Source organism: Micromys minutus, assembly GCF_963924665.1.
Source record: "Micromys minutus genome assembly, chromosome: X".
NCBI classification, from domain to species: Eukaryota; Metazoa; Chordata; class Mammalia; order Rodentia; family Muridae; genus Micromys; species Micromys minutus.
Window position 1 is genome coordinate 73,619,790 of NC_137970.1, and position 19,270 is coordinate 73,639,059.

General features: G+C 43.3%; 1 protein-coding gene and 1 pseudogene across 2 annotated transcripts in view; both read right to left on the bottom strand.

Moving 5' to 3' along the window:
• NOX1 (NADPH oxidase 1) overlaps positions 1-19,270 on the bottom strand; it is a gene marked incomplete at both ends in the record, with an annotated part of 376,148 nt that overhangs the window by 327,895 nt on the left and 28,983 nt on the right. The window lies entirely within an intron of this gene.
• On the bottom strand, positions 11,424-12,006 carry LOC308414506 (small ribosomal subunit protein eS7-like; annotated as a pseudogene). The gene has a single exon. The product of its transcript is annotated as a small ribosomal subunit protein eS7-like (transcript).

Sequence of the window (19,270 nt, forward strand, 5' to 3'; positions counted from 1 at the left end):
CTCACAGGATAGTAAAGGATACTAAATAAATGGTTAGCTTTGGGAAGGACAGTTAGCTCCCATTTTGTTTGCTTTCAAGAGATCAGGCTTTTTATTTCTAGCCATTTGTTGAAGCCAGGAACTTCCAGGGTTATTTTATTTTTCAGGGTGTATGTGGGGGCTTTTAATTTAATAGTACTAGTAGTAGTAGTTGTTGTTGTTGTTTGTGAGACAGGGTTATTTTTCTGTGTAGTCTTGGCTGTCCTGGAATTCACTCTGTGAACCAGGCTGGCCTCTTACCTGCATCCCCATAACTAGTGAAACATGAGCTTTTAAAATCTCATCCTGAAATACAGACACACACAATTCATACCAGTTTTAAATACTGATCATATTGGAAATGTGAATAATGATAATATAGCACATATAAAATGACAGTGTGTTTCTTTCCAAACTGCTGAAAGGCTGTATAGTACTTTTAGCAAGGAAAAAATGGGAAGTTGGTGACTTATATTAGTTAGTGGGACTGGCTCTACAACATAAATATACACCCCCACCGGATATGAACAATTACTATTCTCCATTAAAATGATTTTAAAATGTCTTTCTCAGGGCTTGGAATAGAGTGATGTGCTTGCCCAGCAAAGACAGGGCCCTGATTTGCCCCCTAGTGCAACATAAACCAAAACCGACACAGTGCTGCACGTCTGTGACGTCGGCACCAGGAGGTAAAGGCCAAAGGGTAAGAAATCCAAGGTCACCCTCAACTGTATACCAAGTTTGAGATCAGCCTGAAATATGTAATATCCTATCTCAAACAAACAAATAAAAAAGTTGTCATTTAATCACAAAATATAGTACAACTCTAAATAATAGTCTTTAAAAATTCTCAGCACTTTAGGCATATTAATACCAGCCCCAGAAACCACAAATCTGAAGCATTTTCTATTTTAAGTTCTGATGCCATCAGAGTACATGGAGTTTCATCCTCACAGGAGCTCAGTAACACCCCCAAGCAGCCCCTTACTCCCAGACATACCCGTCGCAGAAGCAGGGGGAGGAAAGATTGAGTCCCTTTGCCAAGGCCTGGAGCTCTAGGGCTTCAAGTCCCTGTGTCCTTTGGGTAGGAGGATGGCAGTGAGGGTTTTCTGATTGCCTTTACCCATGCAATCCTCATTCACGCAGTGTGTGTGTATGTGTGTGTGTGTGTGTGTGTGTGTGTGTGTGTGTGTATGTGTGTGTGTGTGTGTTTGTGTGTGTGTGTGCAGTGATCTGCTGTGTGCTGAGCCCTCTGTAAAGGGATATAATATCCTGCATCCAGATCTGTTGGGACCGTTTGGAACTTAAACCTTTACCAGTTGAAAGAGTGAGAACTGGTGTGCATACAATCTGGGACCGTGAGTAGGGTAGACAGAGAAGGGAGCTTTATTTTCTCAAATCATTGCAAGACCCTTTTCTATTACTTGTTGAGTTTCACACACGGAAGGTCTAGGAGGGAGTGGCTACAAGAACTCACAGGTCACTGGCACACTGCACTGTGCCCAACCAAGTCCGTACCTTGGGTACCCATGACAATTGTTAGAGCAGTGTGTTTCAGCTCCCGGCACAGAAATTGAATCCTGGACGGGCTACTGAGGGGCCCCTGCCAGCTGCTGGCTCCAAAGTTGGTTTTGGCTCTGGGCTGGGTGTGTGGAAGTTGGGGGCCAGACACTTCGCTCAGCTTAGCAGCTTGTATTGATCTCCAGGGCTCTTTTGTCTCCTCCTCCCTGTGGAAGCCTCTCCTCCTTCTCCCCCTCTCTCCCTCTGCTTTTCAGGCTCTTCCGCTTTGCTCTTCTGCTTCTAATGAATTGAAATCTCCGCGAGCCGCCACAGCTCTGGTACTTTTATAAAACTGTCCTTGCTCGCTTTGCGTTCGTCCAGTCAAGGGTGTCTTTGCCTGAGGTCGGAATGGTGCTGTTAGTCCTGGTGATGATTGCATAGCAACACAGAGCAGCTCTCGGAGAGGGGAGGAGGAGGAGAAGGAGGAGGAGGAGGAGGACGGACGGGGAGGTGGGAGAGACAGGGAGAGTGTGCACACAGCAGCTGTCGGCATCCCTGTCTGGGGGACTTCTTTGCTGATTCACAGAGGCAGCCTAGCCTGGGCCTCCCAGTTTCCAGCTACAGCCTGCTTCTCAGACCTGACGGAATCAGAAGGTAGGCCACAGAGAAATGATTTCCAAGCCTTGCCCTCATTCAGCTGGCTGAAATAAGGGAAGCGGCAAGGGTACTGTCTAAGAGGGTGTCTGTATGCCTGGTCTTGTCTGCCTGCATGTGTCTGTCTTTGGGGAAAACTTGCATCTAAAATGCTTCTAATGAAATAGCCACTGATTGGATTCATAAAGAAGAAAAAAGATGCCCGAGAATAGTAACTCAAGATAATTTGAGTGATTGTGGTCTAAAGGATGAATAAGAGGAAAGAGGTTTGTTTCTCTGATAGAAATGGGGTGTTTCTTTATCTTAGATTTTTCAATGACATTCTTTTTGTCCAAGGGTAGATTTACTGGTGAGAGGGAAGGGATGTGTATGTGTGTGTGTGTGTGTGTGTGTGTGTGTGTGTGTGTGTGTGTGTGTGTGTGTAAAGCATTTGCTGGAAAGAGAAGAGAGGCAACAGTGAACCTCCAATTTTTCTGAGTAAATGAGTATTCTGGCCAGGAGACAGCACACAGGAGTTCTTCCCTGAAGTAAACTGGGTTGAGGCCTCAGAATCCCGGGTGATGGACTCAAGGCAAACCTGCACTGACTTCCTGACCCCCTTCATTTTCCCTGAGGCACTTTCTCCATTGTTCATTCTGTCTTCCGATTCCTTTTCTGCCTCCTGTACCCGGGAGGCACCTTTTACCTCTCCAGAGCACAGTTTGGAGTGATTTGAAATAGAGCTTACTTCTCTGGAGTCCAACATTCCATTTCCTTCCACACTCCCTGCCTCTTCCAGCCTCAGGGGTGCCCCAACCTGGTACATGGGCCTGGGACTGGAAGGGTAAATATGGTTTATCCTTTTTGTGATAGGTAGATAAGGACAGATCTCATGGGTTCCAAGCAGGTGAGGTGGCTGTGGGTGGGGAGAAGAGATTTTTTAGGAGGGGGATCTAGTGTTCTCTCTCACCAAGAGCATGTCACATACTGTCAGGAGAAGAACACACCTCTCTGCTTTCCTTTCCATTGTTCAAAAGAACAAAGGCATTGAAATCTCCACCTATAGACTTTTCCAAAGGAATCTTTATTTCTACATTAAAGACTCCCAAGTAAATCATCTCCCAAAAAATCCAGAGGAAGCCACTAACCTCAGAAGATTCTTCTGAGATTTGAGTGGTGGCAGGGGTGTGTGTGTGTGTGTGTTTGGGGAGGGGTTCTAAGGAATCTCAGGGCTAGAAGTTTAAGTCAATGTCCTGTCTCTGAAAGAAGATGGAGCTGCTCCTTCCCTGCCTCAAAGTACTGCTTCCTGCCAACTCTTGATGTGGGATAAAGGCATGGAGGAAGAGACTCTCCCTTCTGGATTAGGCCCTAGCTGTGTGGCTCTGAGCTCTCACCAGGGACAGCTTTCACTCTTCTGTCACCTAAAGGAGGGGAGCTTGACTTGAAGCAGTAAGCTCAGGATAAGCCCAAAATGCAGATGTAAAGAAGCCATCTAGGACACAGCCTTCCCATCACACCTGCTCACAAGTGTCTGCTTTGATTTGTCATAATGCCTGTGAGGTGACCTTAGGTGTCATTAATGAAGGGGAGAAGAGAGTCTTATAAACTGAGAAAGTGCTCCCTCAGAGAAAGCCCACTCAGTGGGTGTTATGGTATTGAACTAAGGTCTTCCCTTCTAAAGGAGTCAATATTCTTTATTACATTTTAATTTATTTCATGTGCATGTAAGAGGGAGGCACGTGGTTCCCAGGAACCACACTTAGGCCCTTAGGCTTGGCAGGAGGTGTCTTTACCCACTGGGCCACCTTGTCAGTCCTTCCAAAGGATTCCAAACACTGATGGCTAAAATAATAAGGACATCTTTCTAGGACAACAGTTTTAGGAAAATGCTAATAGATTCTGTTTAAAGTGTGTGTGGGGGGGTGGGGAGATTGGAGATGCTTTTGAAGTGAATTGTCCTCTTGGAGAAAGACAATGTCCATAAAGCGCACTAAGGGCAGAAATCTGAATAATGTTTTGACATGGGAAACACTTGAGCGTTTTACTGGGATGGGTTTAGCAGTTGCAGCTGACTAACCAATTAACCAACCAGATGAACAAACAATCATCTGAAAACAAAACTCTCTAAGACAATTTGCTCCACCATTGTGTTTTTAAATTCGCAAGCCCAAGAGGTGAATAAAATCATTCTCCTTAATGTAGTTAATGACCGGCTGAAAGGTTTTCTCCTGATTTACTGGCTAGGACTACACCCAACTGCTAGTTCTCTAGTAGGTTCCTTGCTGTGGAAGTAGTTCTGGGAAAATGAAGAGGATTCGAGGAACAATCTTTTAAATTTTGAGTGCAACATCGGTGTTTATTGCGTTGCATTTAGTGTCTTGTTTTATCTGAAAATGATCGGCTTTCCATTCAGCATGGGATTGGTTGCATTTTTAAAAAACACTGTTATAAAATGTTTTTGTACATTCAAAGGAGCATAAAGCACATAAGAGAGATATAATAAGACCTGGACATCATATGATGTTCGGGTTAAAGAAGACATTACCAATAGAGTCTATTTTTCCATAATTAAAGCTTCCCCAGGCCACAGTGTCCTGGATGTAGTGTTTGCTATTCTCTTTCATTTATTCATACTTTCATCTTTACCGTGAGGGTGTGTTTAAAGAACATATGCTGATGCTTCATACATTTTAGAAGTTTATTCCAGTGGTGTTCAGTGTATGCATTATACTGCAACTTGATTTTTACTAATCAGTATTATACTTGTGAAATACATCCATGCTGAAATATGCGGCTGTCATTCACTCATTTTCAATAATGTGTCTCTGAGCATAAGCACAGTTTATTCATCTGTTACTGGTGGAGGTTTAGGTCCCCAGCGATGACCATTATGGCTTCTGTGTCCGTTCTTCAGTACTCGAGTTTGTGTGAATGCTTGTGTCAGGAAGATTCTTTGGAGTGGAATGGTTCACTCACAAACTATGAGCAGCAACATTGTTAAAAGACAGTCTCAATTCTCTCCCCAAAATGGCTTACCAACTTACATCCTGATAACTAGTGTAGGAAAATTCCAGTTTTGTTGAGTTGTCTCTTAGAATAATATTATCACCCATGGGGATGTATCTTTAGGCTTTTGAGTGGGAAATGAATTTTATTTCTCAAAATGCTTTTTAGGTCTTACCTCGGGAACACATTACCTTGTTTCCGTTTGCCAGTTGAGGGATGGCTTTCATCAAGCAAGTCTCTTCCAGTTTGACAGTTGGAGTTTCTCTGATTTATGAATTGAGGTATATCTGAAGAAGGAACTTGGCTTTGGCTGTATACTACAGGAAATCATTTTAGGAAGACATGTATAATGTGTGCCCCCTCTCTTCCCACCATGCTGTCTAGTAGAAAAGCCACATTGTGAGAGAGAAGTTGGTTATCAGCCTCACTTTGGACTGAGGCAAGGAGTCTGTAGCGGCAGAAAGACTTCCCTTGTCTGGTTCTTTCCTAAGCATATTCACCTTAAAACTTGGTGTTTTTGTTTTTTTTCCTCCTGAGAATAATAAACGGTTTGTCAACAAAAAAGAAAAAGACGGGATTAGCAAAAAAGAGAATTTCATTTATGCAGCTTCCCAGAAGTGTCAATAAACAGTTTGGAATATATTTGTCTAGGCTTTCTTTCTGCACGTATTCACACATAGATTTGTAAAGGCATTTACAAAATTCGACTTTTATCAAGCATACTATTTTAACAGCTGTTTTCTTTAACTAAAATGTATGTGTTTGGCATCTGTAGCGATTAGCTTTTTGTCAGCTTGACACAAAGTAGAGCTACATTGGAGGAGGAAACCTTTGCAGAGAAAGAGCCTTGGCAAGATAGGTCTGTAAACAAGTCCGTGGGGGCATTTTGGACACAGAGGGCCCAACTGACTGTGGGCAGGGCACCCCTGGGTAGAGGGTTCTGTATAAGAAGGCAAGATTAGGAAGCTACGAGGAGCAAACCAAAAGGCAGCATTTTCCCATGGCTTCTGCCTCAGTTTCTGCCTCCGGGTTCCTTCTTTGAGTCCCTTCAGAAAAACCTAAGTTCTTTTGGTTATGGTGTTTATCACAGCAGTAGAAAGCAAATCAAGATAGCGGCGCACTGAAAGCTACGCTCCTTTCGCAAGTACATAACAATCCGGTATGAGTGACCCTGATAGTTCCCATTTGAGTGCTTGCTGAACAGCGGGCAACGTGAATTAATGGCTGGCAACAAGGCACTGAATGAGGCGGTTTTCCATGACTACGGACTTCTCTCCTCAGTTCAAGGTGAGACAGCATGGCCACATTCCCTCTCTCAGTGTGGCGTTTCTGTCGACAGCGTGGCAGTAAAAATGGAGGCACACGGGCTAAGTCTTTTTTGTTAGCCCCACTTTAAGGGTACGGCAGCGGAAGTACAGTACGGTGAGAGAGCTTGTGCAGATTTTTGCTAGTAAGTGGCAGAGCCAGATGTAGAGGCCGACGCTGTGGCTCTGGACCTGTGCCCTTACCCAACATGCTGTGCTTCCGCTCTGGCACAGTCCACTGGCCAGTCCCCTGGTGATGGACATCTGAGTCAATTGCACACTTTTGCTCGTTCACATTACACTCCAGTGGACCTCCTCGTCCATTTCTATAACTCTGTCTGTAGTGTCAGTTTCTAACTGCTGGCTTTGAGGTGGGAAGAGTTCATTTGTTCATTTGAAAGTATTGATTGAGCTCCAGACACTGAAGAAGCTCTGCACTCAAACGGAGAAGCGTGTCAGTCCAAAAATGTATTTCTCAGATGTGCCGCAAAGGCCGTTTCAGTGCTTTCCTGGGTTTGTCAGCCTGCTAGACAAAGTCACCACAGTTTGCCTTCACCTATGCTCGTGTGTGTGTGTGTGTGTGTGTGTGTGTGTGTGTGGTGCATTTGTTTGCCTGCTGTGCTTTTCTATGATGGTCTCCGTTTGCTGTAAAGAGATGCTTCTTTGATGACGCCTACGCAATAGGAGGGAAATAATGCCCTGTACTAGAACCCTGCCTAGCTTCTTGGGGCTAGTGAGGTCATGGAGCTTATAAAAGAATCCCCCACTGCCACTTTGCTAGACCAGCTATGTTCCTTCCTATGTTCAAAAACAATCCTTACACTCACAAATAAATGCAGATACCAACCCTAGACAAAGTACTACAGGCAACCAGTAGCTGCTAGGAGAAGGGAAATTAGCATCTCCCAGGATGAGTCCCTTTACTGGTGGTTGTGCAACACAGAGTGCTCAGCCCTGAAACCACAGTCACATTAACAGCAAAAACAGACTCAGCATGTTGCATTTGTATTATATGTTTATCCATATACATATGCACGCTGTGTAAAAGAAGTATATGCTAATAAAACATTAAAAGCAACACCACCCCTTTGAAAAGTGATTAGTTTAGATAATTAGAGCGGAACCTCGATGACTAATGCCTACTGGCCTTGTTAGGAGGAGGGAAGAATGAGCAGAGTGAGGAAGGCATAAACACACAGAGATGCACAGCCCTACCGTGATGGGACACAGTCTGGACCAGGGTTGTGATGCTGTTTCACTGCATAGCTTCTAAAACTATTGCAAATGATGGTTTTGCTTTTGGTTTTTAAGATGGGGTTTCTCTGTGTAGCCCTAGCTGTCCTGGAACTCTGTAGACCAGGCTGGTCTCAAACTCACAGAGCCTGCCTTTGCCTCCTAAATCCTGGGATTAAAGTCATGTGGGACCACACCTGGCCTAAAATAATGTTTTCAATTGAAATAGAATTATATCACTTTCCCTCCTTCCTTTCCTTCCTCCAGCCCCTCCTAGATACTCCCCCTGGTATTCACCATTTCCCCCCAACTGTCAAGCAGATAGCCTCATTTTCTTTACTATGGATGCATATTTGTCTGTGTTTAATTTATGGCAATTTCATACATGTACCTAATTACTTGAATCTCAAACACACACTCACATGGCCACATATGTTACTCTCTTTTGTTCCCCACTCTCTTCCTCTAATGCCCTTCATCTTCCCAACAAGCTCACTCCTCTGCTTGCTAGGGGACCACTGACAACAGTGCCTCACAGTGTGGACTCGAGAATTTACAGACAACATCATGTGATGATGAAGAACTTGCATTCTGGGACAGAACTACTTCAGCTCTTCGCCACATGGCTTCAGTATGACCAAACAAGCTACTATCTGTCCCTGTACCTGTTTTTACATTGTATGTTGAAGACAATAAGGACTCTTATAGGATTGTTGTGAGAATCATATATTATATATTAACATTTAGTTATATATATATATATATATATATATATATGAAATTTGGTGGTATTTTTTTTTCTTGAGACAGGGTTTCTCTGTGTCACTTAGGATGTCCTTAGACCCAGAATCCTCTTATTGCAGACTCCTGGGTTTCACAGGTATGCATCAGCACGCCTGGTTAGAAGAGTGTAACTACTGTTGTCCATATGGGTATAGAAGTTACTGCCTCATTCTTTCCACAACAACTGAAGATCTTGTCTTAGTCCTTTTCCCGATGCTGTGATAAAGTAACTTGAGTAGAGGCCAGAGAGATGGCTCGGTGGTTAAGAGCACTTGCTCCTCTCTCAAAATATCCAAGTTCAATTCCCAGCACCCACACCAAGTAACTCACAACTACCTGTAACTCCAACTCCAGGGGACCCCGGTGCCTCAGAACTCCATAAGCACTGGCACATACAGACAGACATGCAATGAAAAAAAAAAATGGATCTCTTAACAAGCACTTGGGGAAAAGTAACTGAAAGACAAATGGTTTGTTTTAGCTCACAGTTCAGGTATTACATCATGGTTAGAGTGCTGGTTGGTTTTTGTCAATTGGACACAAACCTAGATGTGTCTGGAAGAAAAGAGTCTTAAGTAATTTGAAGGAGTTAGTTCTATCAGTTCTACAAGTGGGGGTCCAAAGATGGAACTCAGATTGTCAGGCTTGATAACACACACACACACACACACACACACACACACTAGAACAAACATAAATCAAGAGCTCTGGATAGGTTCAGTTATATCTCAGCATGTTCATCTGAAAAGGAAATTATAGTTCTTTGCTAGGACAGCCTTACAAGGTTATGCTAAAAATCTTTCTGTTTGCTTGCTTGCTTGCTTGCTTGCTTGCTTTGGTTTATTTCTTTGTTGGAAGCAGAATCTAACTCATCTAGAGCTGGCATCAAACTGCTATGTACTCAAGAATGACTTTGAAATCTCCATCCTCCCCTCTCTTCCTAAGTGCTGACCACAGTGCCTGGCTCATATGTCAAAAATCCTGAAAGACAGTTTAGCAGACTTCAAGCTCACGCTGTACAAATTGGGGATAATAGTGTTTTGGTGCCTGCCAATCTAAAACACTTGTATTTGACAGAATGGCAAAATAAGTCCTAAACCACTGTGTTCATGAACATATAGACTGTGATTACACCTACAGACCTGCACAAGATGGGGCCCTTCAACATCAATCATGAATGGAGGCTCCTCTCCTTCTTGAGGAGTTATTATTGGCAGTTAATGGTTGCTTGGGGGAGAAGAACTCATTTTCTTCAGTGGCATCACCACTGGTTAGTTGTCCATGCTCTAATAAATAACTGCCTATCTATGTTTGTGCAAATAACCCTAATTACACTCCACCAAACAATGTAACAATGCAAACTACAAAGAAAAAAAAAGAAAAAAACAAAAGTAGAAAGGGAATTTGTTAAGGAGAAGAAGTTGAGCTGGATTGAGAGGAGGAAGAGAGGGTAATCGGGTGTGAATATAGTCAAAATATATACATGTATGGAATTGTCAGTAAATAGAAAATATAAAACACGAGGCATAGAGAAGTGGAATGACTTAAGGTCCTAGAACCAAAGGATGAAAACAGAGGATTCTGATGCTGGAACAAGAATAGGTTAATTTTTTTTGTCTGTGTTATGACTGAATGCTATGAATTCATCTTTTGGGGAAGGAAGTTGAGACGGGGTCTCTTATGTAGCCCTGGTTGTCCTGTAACATGCTGGCCTTGAACTCACTGATATCCAGCAGCCTCTGCCTCCAGATCGGTGAGTTTAAAGGGGCGCACCACTATGACTCAAAAGGTATGATTTTTTTTTTATCCCTCAGTTTATCTTAATTTTGTCTGGTAACAGGTTAGCAGAAGAATGAGAAGAAAAGCATTGTTTTGTTTTGTTTTTTAAGAATTATGTTGTGTTGTATTTATTGGAGCCCTGATTGGCTGGGCACTTGCTATGTAGAAAGAGCTAGCCTTAGACTGGTTTCTTCCTTTGCCTCTGCAATGCCAGGATTGTAGGTAAGTGTCAGAACACTAAATTTTGTATATATATAAAAAAAACTATTCTCAAAATAGTTCACACAAGAAGAAATGCAAGTAACTATTAAATAGGTATGGAGGGGCCACACTTCAAGTCATTACAGAAATTAAAAGTAATCACAAAGTTGGCAAAAATAGGGATACATACTGTTGGTGTGATTGACTTTAATGATGAGAACAATTCCATAAGGTCAGTATCATTCTTATACCCATATACAGACAAGAGTACTGATGCTCTGAGAGGTAAAGGTATTCCAGGCCACATTGTCGGTAGTTACAGAATGTAGACTCCACTCTGGGTCTGGTCTAATGCCAGAACCAATGACAACAACCACAGCACTCTGTTGTTATTAGGAGTCGTGTTGTGATTGGGTCTCCATCAGTCACTTGCATTCAGAGCTTGAAGTATCTTCTTCTCCGTTGAATAATTTTAGGTCTGCTGATAAGAGACAGGATGTTTTTCCGATGTGTTTACTTCTGTAGCAAGTGGTAGTATTCCTTAAAGCTTTTGACATTACTTCTTTGGTTTGTATTTTTGACTTCTTGACTTCAGGGTGCCATGGAGGATGTTACTTTGTCATGCTGTTTTGAGTTCCAAATGTCTCTGGAATCTGCATTTATTTCTATATATTTGGGAATTGCTGCGCGGCTGTCCTGTTAAACAGATTCTCAGTGTGCTCAGTTTTGTCTCAATTCCTATCCTATGCTTTAGTGTTTTGACCCAGAATTTTTGGAACTTAAGATTATTCTCATTATTATTATTATTATTATTATTATTATTATTTTGTCTTTTAGTTTTTTGGTTTTGTTGTTGTTTTTTATTTTTTGTTTTTTTGTGGGTATTTTTGGTTTTTTGGGTTTTTTGTTTTTTGTTTGTTTGTTTATTTTTTTTACTATGAATGACACTTTATTTAGTCATTTTCTTTACAACTGAAACTCTGGGAATTCAAACTTAACATCTTTGCCTATGAGCTTCTTGTACACACCAGAAAAAGTTTCGACCTTGTGCTCCGCGTTGTTCTGCTGTGCTTTGTCTAAATGAACTTTTATGAGCTGGCTGCCATCCAGTTTCACACGGATCCTCTTACCCACAATTCACTTGGGAAGACCAAGTCCTCAAGGATGGAGTGGTGCACTGCCGTCAGGGCGCGGCTTCTCGGGCACTTCTGCTTATTTTTCGTATGCCTTTTCCGGGTTGGCTTGGGCAGAATCCTCCTCTGAACAATGAAAAGTACATGCTTCCCACTGAACTTTTTCTCCAATTCACGAACCAGCCGGAGTTGGATTTTCTGGAAAGATATCAGCTGAGAAACTGGTTTAAGATTATGATAGCCTTTCGACCACTGCCAACTTCGATTTCCTTGGCCGCGGTGATGTTAACTTCCTGCAGCTGCGCCTCGAGATCTGAGTTCATCTCCAGCTCGAGCAGCGCCTGAGAGATGCCAGATTCGAACTTGTCCAGCTTCTCGCCATTGGGCTTCATAATCTCGGCGCTCGGGCTGAACATGGCTTCGTCCTTACAGAGAGACAGGATCATTCATGTCCTAGAACTTACTATGTAGACCAGGCTGGCTTTGAACTCACGGAAATCTGCCTGTCTCTGTCTCCTGAGTGCTGTGCACTGTTTTTCTTATTGATGGTTGTTTGTAACTGTAATGTTTTGGTGACCTTGTCCGCCATCGATACTCTTTCTTCTGCTGCGTTGAGTCTGTTGCTGATGTCTTTCACGATTTTTAAAGTTTTGATTTATTTTGTTTTCATTTCTAACATTTCATTATTAAATTTGTTTGTTGGTTTATTGTTGGGGAGCAATTTGTTGAGGGTTGATCCTCCCCATCTCCTGAATATTTCCCACTGACTTGGAGGAAACACCTTAATTCACTAAACCTTCTCATTGGCCCCATTTCTAACGTTTCTATTTTATGTTTTTCTCTTTTCCGAATCCAAACTTCTTTGCTGTACTTTTCTTCCATGTTTCTTCTTTTCTTGCCTAGGTCTTGGGTTAGAGTCATATGCTTATTGGTAGCTTCTTTGATGTCACTTATCATTGTGACTGGTCACCTCTTGAAATCTACCTAACATTTCCTCATTTCCTTTATCTTCTAATTCAGTAGCTGAGGAGCTGTACTTTGGGGGTTGAGTCAAGTTGCCTTGCCCCTTCATGGTTTTTTCTTCTTCCTGCACACTTGCTGTCTACATATCTCTTTAATTTTATTTGGAGATATTTTGATTGAACAGCCTGCTTTGAAGGGCTCTTTTCCCTAGGACAATACAGAGAACAACAAAGGATTTGGGATGGGAAATCCACTTGCCTTCCCCTCAGCAGCGAACTCCATGGCAGAAGCTTGTTCAGTGCAGAGAACCTCTAGTTAATCCAATGCTCATCATTTTCTCAGCACTTTCTCTGCACTCACTACTTTCATAGACTTCCAAATGCTTCCTCTTTTCTCTTTGGAATAGGTTGTTTTCAGTTACTCTGACTCTTCTCCTTCACCTGGGTACAGGCAGCCAGTTTCACGTAGTCTTAGTCAGGGTTTTACTGCTGTGAATGACCATGACCATAGCAACTCTTATAAATGAAGACATTTAATTGGGGCTGGCTTATAGTTTCAGAGGTTTCCTCCATTATTGTCATGGCAGGAAGCATGGCAGCCTGCAGGCAGACATGGTACTGGAGAAGGAGCTGAGATTTCTACATCTTGATCTGACGGAAGCAAAGAGAGAACCAACTGAGAACCAACTCGAGCTTCTCAGACCTCAAAGCCAGCTCCCCACAGCGCAACATTTCCTCCAACAAGGCTACACCTAATAATGCCCCTCCCTAGGGGCCAAGCATTCAAAAGCAGGAGTCTAAAACGGGCATTCCTATTCAAGCCACCACGCATGTCCTCCAAGTCACTTGGAACTTAACAATATTTGTCTTTCGAAGACAAAATACTATATCTTTCTGTTAGTAATGGTTACTTCTAGGTTATGGTAGTGTGGCAGCTTATTTTCAATTCCATCCTACAATTTATTTCACACTTCCCAGCTCTTCTGGAAAGAGTGTACATGAAGGTTTAGAAGTAGATCTCTTGCTTAGCATTTGAAAGGCCCTGGGCCCTGCCTCCAGTGCTACAAGCAAATAAATCAATAGAGTTCAAATGAAAAAAATGTTAATAGCTAAAAATGTACTTCAGTGATATAGAGCTTGCCTGGTGTGCGAGAGTCTTTGGATTCAATTGATAACACTGCAGGGGAAAGAAAATATTTTGAATTTTAAGAACGTGAACTACCTGTGAATACAACAAAAATAAAAATGTTTTTTGACTGGCTACTGCTTCAGAGATCTACCTGCCTCTGACTCCTGAGTTCTGGGATTAAAGGTGTGCTCCACATCCATTTCAATATATTATATTTCATCCAAGTGATCTTTGCCTGTTGGTATCTGATTGGGGATTTTCAGCCATCCTTTGGGGAATCTCTTTGTGGGTAGAAAGTTGTGTAGTTAGGTAATTGTCAGGGATTTTAAACTATGACAAAATGTCCCTCATGCTACAGACCTCAGACTCTGAAATAGCCCTCTATCTTGGGACCATCAACCCTTGAAGAAGAGAAAGGAGTACTTGATGCATGAAGTCTACAGATGTCTAAATGTGTTAAGTGTTTGTTCTCATTCTGGAAGTTCTGAAAGTACAGCTACTATAGTAGGAGTGTGTGGGTGAAGTGAGACTCTTTTTCATCTTAGGAAGGGACATATATATATATATATATATATATATATATATATATATATATATATAGTTGGGAACTAGAGGAATAGTATCTAAAAATGGTCACCGTTTAATTATCACTGGGAATCAAAGATTATTACTTCTTCCTCTTTGGAGGAGGGACTGCCTCTTTTGGACACACATTGAAAGAGATTACCTTTATTATTTGCAAGTATCATCATTGCTGCTTCACCTCATGTTGTATACATTTATTAAGCTGTCACTTGGCTTGTGCATCTACTATTTTGTTCATCCATCTCCTTTTCAAAACCCAACAATCCTGATACATAAGGCTAAATGTCTCCAGTAGAGCTGATTATGTAACTTTATCCTCACCACACCAAATGCCTTCTTTCCCCTGTATTCCTGCTCTTGCTGTTGGCAATGTTATCTATCTAGCTCCAAAATTAGAAATTGTGACTCCTTCATCTCCCTTACCTTTCACATCTAATTGGCCATTGAGTCCCAAACATTTTACCTCTTAAGTGTATCTCAAAGCTTTCTGTCTACTCATCCATCCTGCCTACCTATTTATTATATGCTGGCTTCTCAGCAGGCTCTTCCCCTGGGAGAATCGCCACACTAGGCAAGCAGAGGAAAATCTGGCCTTGTCACTTTCCTGTTGAAAACCTTCAGCGCCTCCCTGTTGTCTACAAGATAAAAGCTAGAATCTTTTGTCATTCATGACAGGGCCCAATCTGGTGACTATCTTGTTTTTTGCTCACACTACACATTTCTTTTTTCATTTTTACTTTGGAACATTCCTTTTTATCTTTCTACCTAAAGCATTCCCACTTCTCTTTCATGATTCATCTAACATACACTTCCTCTGGGGAAATTTTCTTGACATGACCAGGTAGAATTCACCTCGTTCCTCATCTCTTTCTAAACTCCATCCTGCCACTCCTTTTAATATTAATACATATAACATATTATGGTCTTTATTCTCCCTGTTTGTTTTCTCTGTCTGTGAACTCTTTGGAGCAGGCACTATGCCTTTTCCCTCTCTGTGTCTCCCAAACTCTAACTATACTGAACTCACCATCACCTGAATATGCTTTGCCTTTTTGTGACATCAGCACTTAAATAGATGGATCAACAATTAATGCCCTTCTCCCCTTCTCTCCTTTTCTAAATAGACAAACTATTCTGCTTTATCCTAAAAGCAGCCTCTTTGTAGTGTGTGTGTGTGTGTGTGTGTGTGTGTGTACGCAGGAGCATACGCTTAAATGCATGAATTTCTATGGAAGCCAGAGCTCAACCTCAGAAGCTTCCTTTTTAATTTAAATTGAGACAGTCTCTGGTTTTGTGGAGCTCACCAAGTATGCTAGGCTGGCTAGCTGGGGTGCCCCATGAAAATCTGCCTACCTCCCCCTACCCAGCATTGGGTGTCTAAGTACAAGCTACCGTGCACACCTTTTTAAAAACCATTTGTTCTGGGGATCAAATGAAAGTCCTTGTGCTTATGCAGCAAGCCCTTAACTGACTGATCTATCTCCAGAGGCCTTCAACTGCACTTCCTGAATCTGGGTAGTCTAAGATGTGCTTTGTACCCCCATAACCTAGGCTGGCTAGTATTTGGTACATGAGTATTTTATTATAATTATTAGTTTACCTAGGTGCCTATATCATAGTAATTCACCTTTGTGTCTTTAGCACAGAGCATACTAGGCAACAATAAATACTTCATTGGCTAATAACCAGTCATTTGTGGCACACAATATACAATAAATGACCTATTGGAGAAGTCAGTTAGCTGTGGCTACTTATCTCACGGCTGATTCATGCAGCTGTTAAGTGGTGCTGACTCCAATGGCTTTTCCTAGTCTTAACTCAGAATCTCTGCTTATTACTCTTCCAGGTGCTTGATGCTCCACAGTTGGTCTACTGCCAATCTTCATCCTCCATGAGCCTTGGTTCTGATGCAGCCTTTGGTCATGCAGGGATGCCCTTACACCCTCCCACGATGTCATGAGTGGCATGCTTCTGACAGGCTTCATCACAGCAGCAGCCTCCGAAACACCTGTCCCCAGCCTCAGGTAAGTGTCTATAGTTTTTAAAAAAGGCCTGTGTAAAAAGACTGGATCTGTGTGAACAAATCTGATACCTGTACTTCCTAAGGTGCAAGGAAACTTGAGTGTCTATGAAAACCCTTAGACAGCACCAAGCCTCCAGCAGCACATCCTTTATCAGCCATGCGGTAGTTAATAAGAGACATACATCCAAGAAAGATATAGAGCTAGGTAATCCAACAGCTCATTATGCCTAATGGGGGCCAATTCGATGTTAACTTTCTGAGGGTTGTAGGTCTGTGGAGATCACAAAAGAATATGATTCTTTAAGGCGTGGCCTAGGAGTTTCCCCCCCCCCCCTCTCTCTCTCTCTCATCTTCCTGGATCATACCTCCTGGATTATACTGCCTCTCTCTTCTCCTCTAGGAGTATGGTGATGTGATGTTTGTGGTGGCAGTGGTGATGGAATGTGTATGTATGTGTGTGTTAGTCAGGGTTTCTATTACTGCACAAAACATCATGACCAAGAAGCAAGTTGGGGAGGAGATGGTTTATTCAGCTTACACATTGCTATTCATCACCAAAGGAAGTCAGGACAGGAGATCATACAGAGTAGAAACTTGGAGGCAGGAGCTGATGCAGAGGCCATGGAGGAATGTCACTTACTGGCTTGCTTCCCCTGGCTTGCTCAGCCTGCTTTCTTATAGAACCCAGGTCTACCAGCCCAGGGCTGGCACCACCCACAATGGGCTGGGTCCTCCCCCCTTGATCACTAGTTGAGAAAATGCCTTACAGCTGGATCTCAGGGAGGAATTTCCTTAAGGGTGGCTCCTTTCTCTGTGATAACTCCAGCTTGTGTCAAGTTAAAACAAAAACCAGCCAGTACAGTGTGTGTGTGTGTGTGTGTGTGTTTTGATAAATGGTTGAGAGGTAGTAATCTAGAGTGAGAAGGAAACCACCTTTCCTGACAAGGAGAAAGGTTGTCTAGAGAGAATCATCGACATTCTTTGGGTTTTCCTGCAATGCTTTTGGGTCTAGAGACAGTGTTGGCATAGAGAAGTGCTATGTATCCTAGAGAGTCACAAATGAACTTAGTGCTGAGTCATTTCTAGGGACACAGACAGCAGGTGAATGTATAAGGAGAAGGGAAGCACACAAGCAACAGACAGAGAATACAAGTGTTAATGAAACCAGTTAAGGAAAAGTAGAGCCAGAGAGGAGAGTGAGGTCAGGTCTTTCTTAGCTTTTATTTTTTTGTTTCTTGTTTTTGCCAGAGAGAAATTCAATAGCAAGGTCAATTTAGAATCTCTGGGTAATCTGTCTCTTCCTTGGAGTGTGGCTCTCAGTGTCAGGATTGAGAGGCCTGACTCTTTCCGCAAGACTTCCTTTGCCCACTGCCTCCCCACACCCAACAAAGCTTCCCTGGGTGGACACACTTCAGGGTGCGGTTGTGAATGGCATGGCACATTCCCTCTTTTCTGTTTTCATGTAGGTTTTCTTCCTGTAGGATTATGTTCTCAAGGACCTGAGGTATAGCTGGAGAGTTCTGAGAATGGGGCATGAGTAGCAAACATCTTAGCCACAAACACCAGAAAGAGAAAGCAACTAATAGGAAAGGAAATAATTACCTCTTCATGATATCTGAGGGGACATGAGGAGACCGGGGTTCTAGAGAACAGTACGGGAGCTGGATGGGGGTTAGGAAGAAGACAGTGCTGGAGAAGATGAAAGGCTAACACCGATGGCGCCCAGGTCATTGTGTGTTCTTCCCCAGAGCACAGCCAGGACAGCCTGGTCACGGCTGGGTCACAAAGGGCTGTTTCCAACTCTGGGGCATTCCCCAGTCCAAAGGACTTTGTGACACTGGCTTTAGCCCAATTTTTTTAACCCAAGTAATGCCTGTAGCTAGGATCTGCTCCCCACTCTTGGCTCGTCATCCCACCATCCTCCGGCCATCCCGGTTGGCTCCACTCGGGCCTCTCGAAAGGGTCAGGCAGCTGTCACAGCTATTCCTGTAGGCGGGCCTCAGTACGGAAACAATGTGGAACTGTGGAAAGCCCCGAAGACTGTGGGGGATAAATAAGGATAGCAACAGAATCCTTTTTGGTACAAACACGCTGTTTTTCAAACGTGCTCATGGGTGGGGGCTGAGCTGAGGAATGCTAACCTTCTTTTCAGGCAAGTCTACTGAAGAGGGAAAATAGTGGTCGTTTCCAGGAGAGGCTCCGCCTCAGTCAGTGGCTTAATGGAAAGGGCTTCCCTCCATCCCACCCAGTATCACACAAGAGGGCACAGGAGTGTCTCCTGCCCTGGCTCTCTGCACAGAGTTGCTGCATTTCACTGTCCTCTCATCCTCATTAGAGAGGCTGAAAGGGATGCCCCAGAGCCGGTCACTCTGTCCTTAGGGTATAGAGGTCTACAAGTCGTGGTTCTTTCTCCACCTGTCAACTTTCAGAGGCAGGGCGAAGCACTCCCTTGTTTTCACAGTGGCCTCCTTCTGGCCTCTGTACTTGTGGAAGGGAAGACAATCAAATGCAGAGAGATTCTGCAACTCCAGTTTCCCAATGCAGCATTCCAAGACCCCGTGCCCGGATGTGCCACACACCTTCCTCCCTGCCTCCGGGGCGGCTCACTTAGCTGAGAGCAAGGCTTACTTCCCAAGCTCATCTCCCATCAGGCTTTGGAAAACTTCCCTTCAAGTCTTGCTGAACGTTGTCTTATCTTTTTTGTCCACTTCGGAGCCGGGCTGGGCCTGGAGGCGGTGAGTACTTTGTGTCTTCCATAGAAAGGGAAAGTTAGTCAACAGGAGCTGCCCTCTCCACACCCCTACTCAGTGCCATAGAATGTCCAGTCCCACTCCCGCAGTCCTTGCCAGCCTGGAAGCTAGCTGGAATTCCCGGCAACAAAGCTCTGATTCACTGGGTAGGCTCCGACATGGCCGCCCCCTCCAGATTCCTGGGGGGTCAATAAACAAACAGGGTAGCAGCCCCTGCCTCTTGGCCTGGCT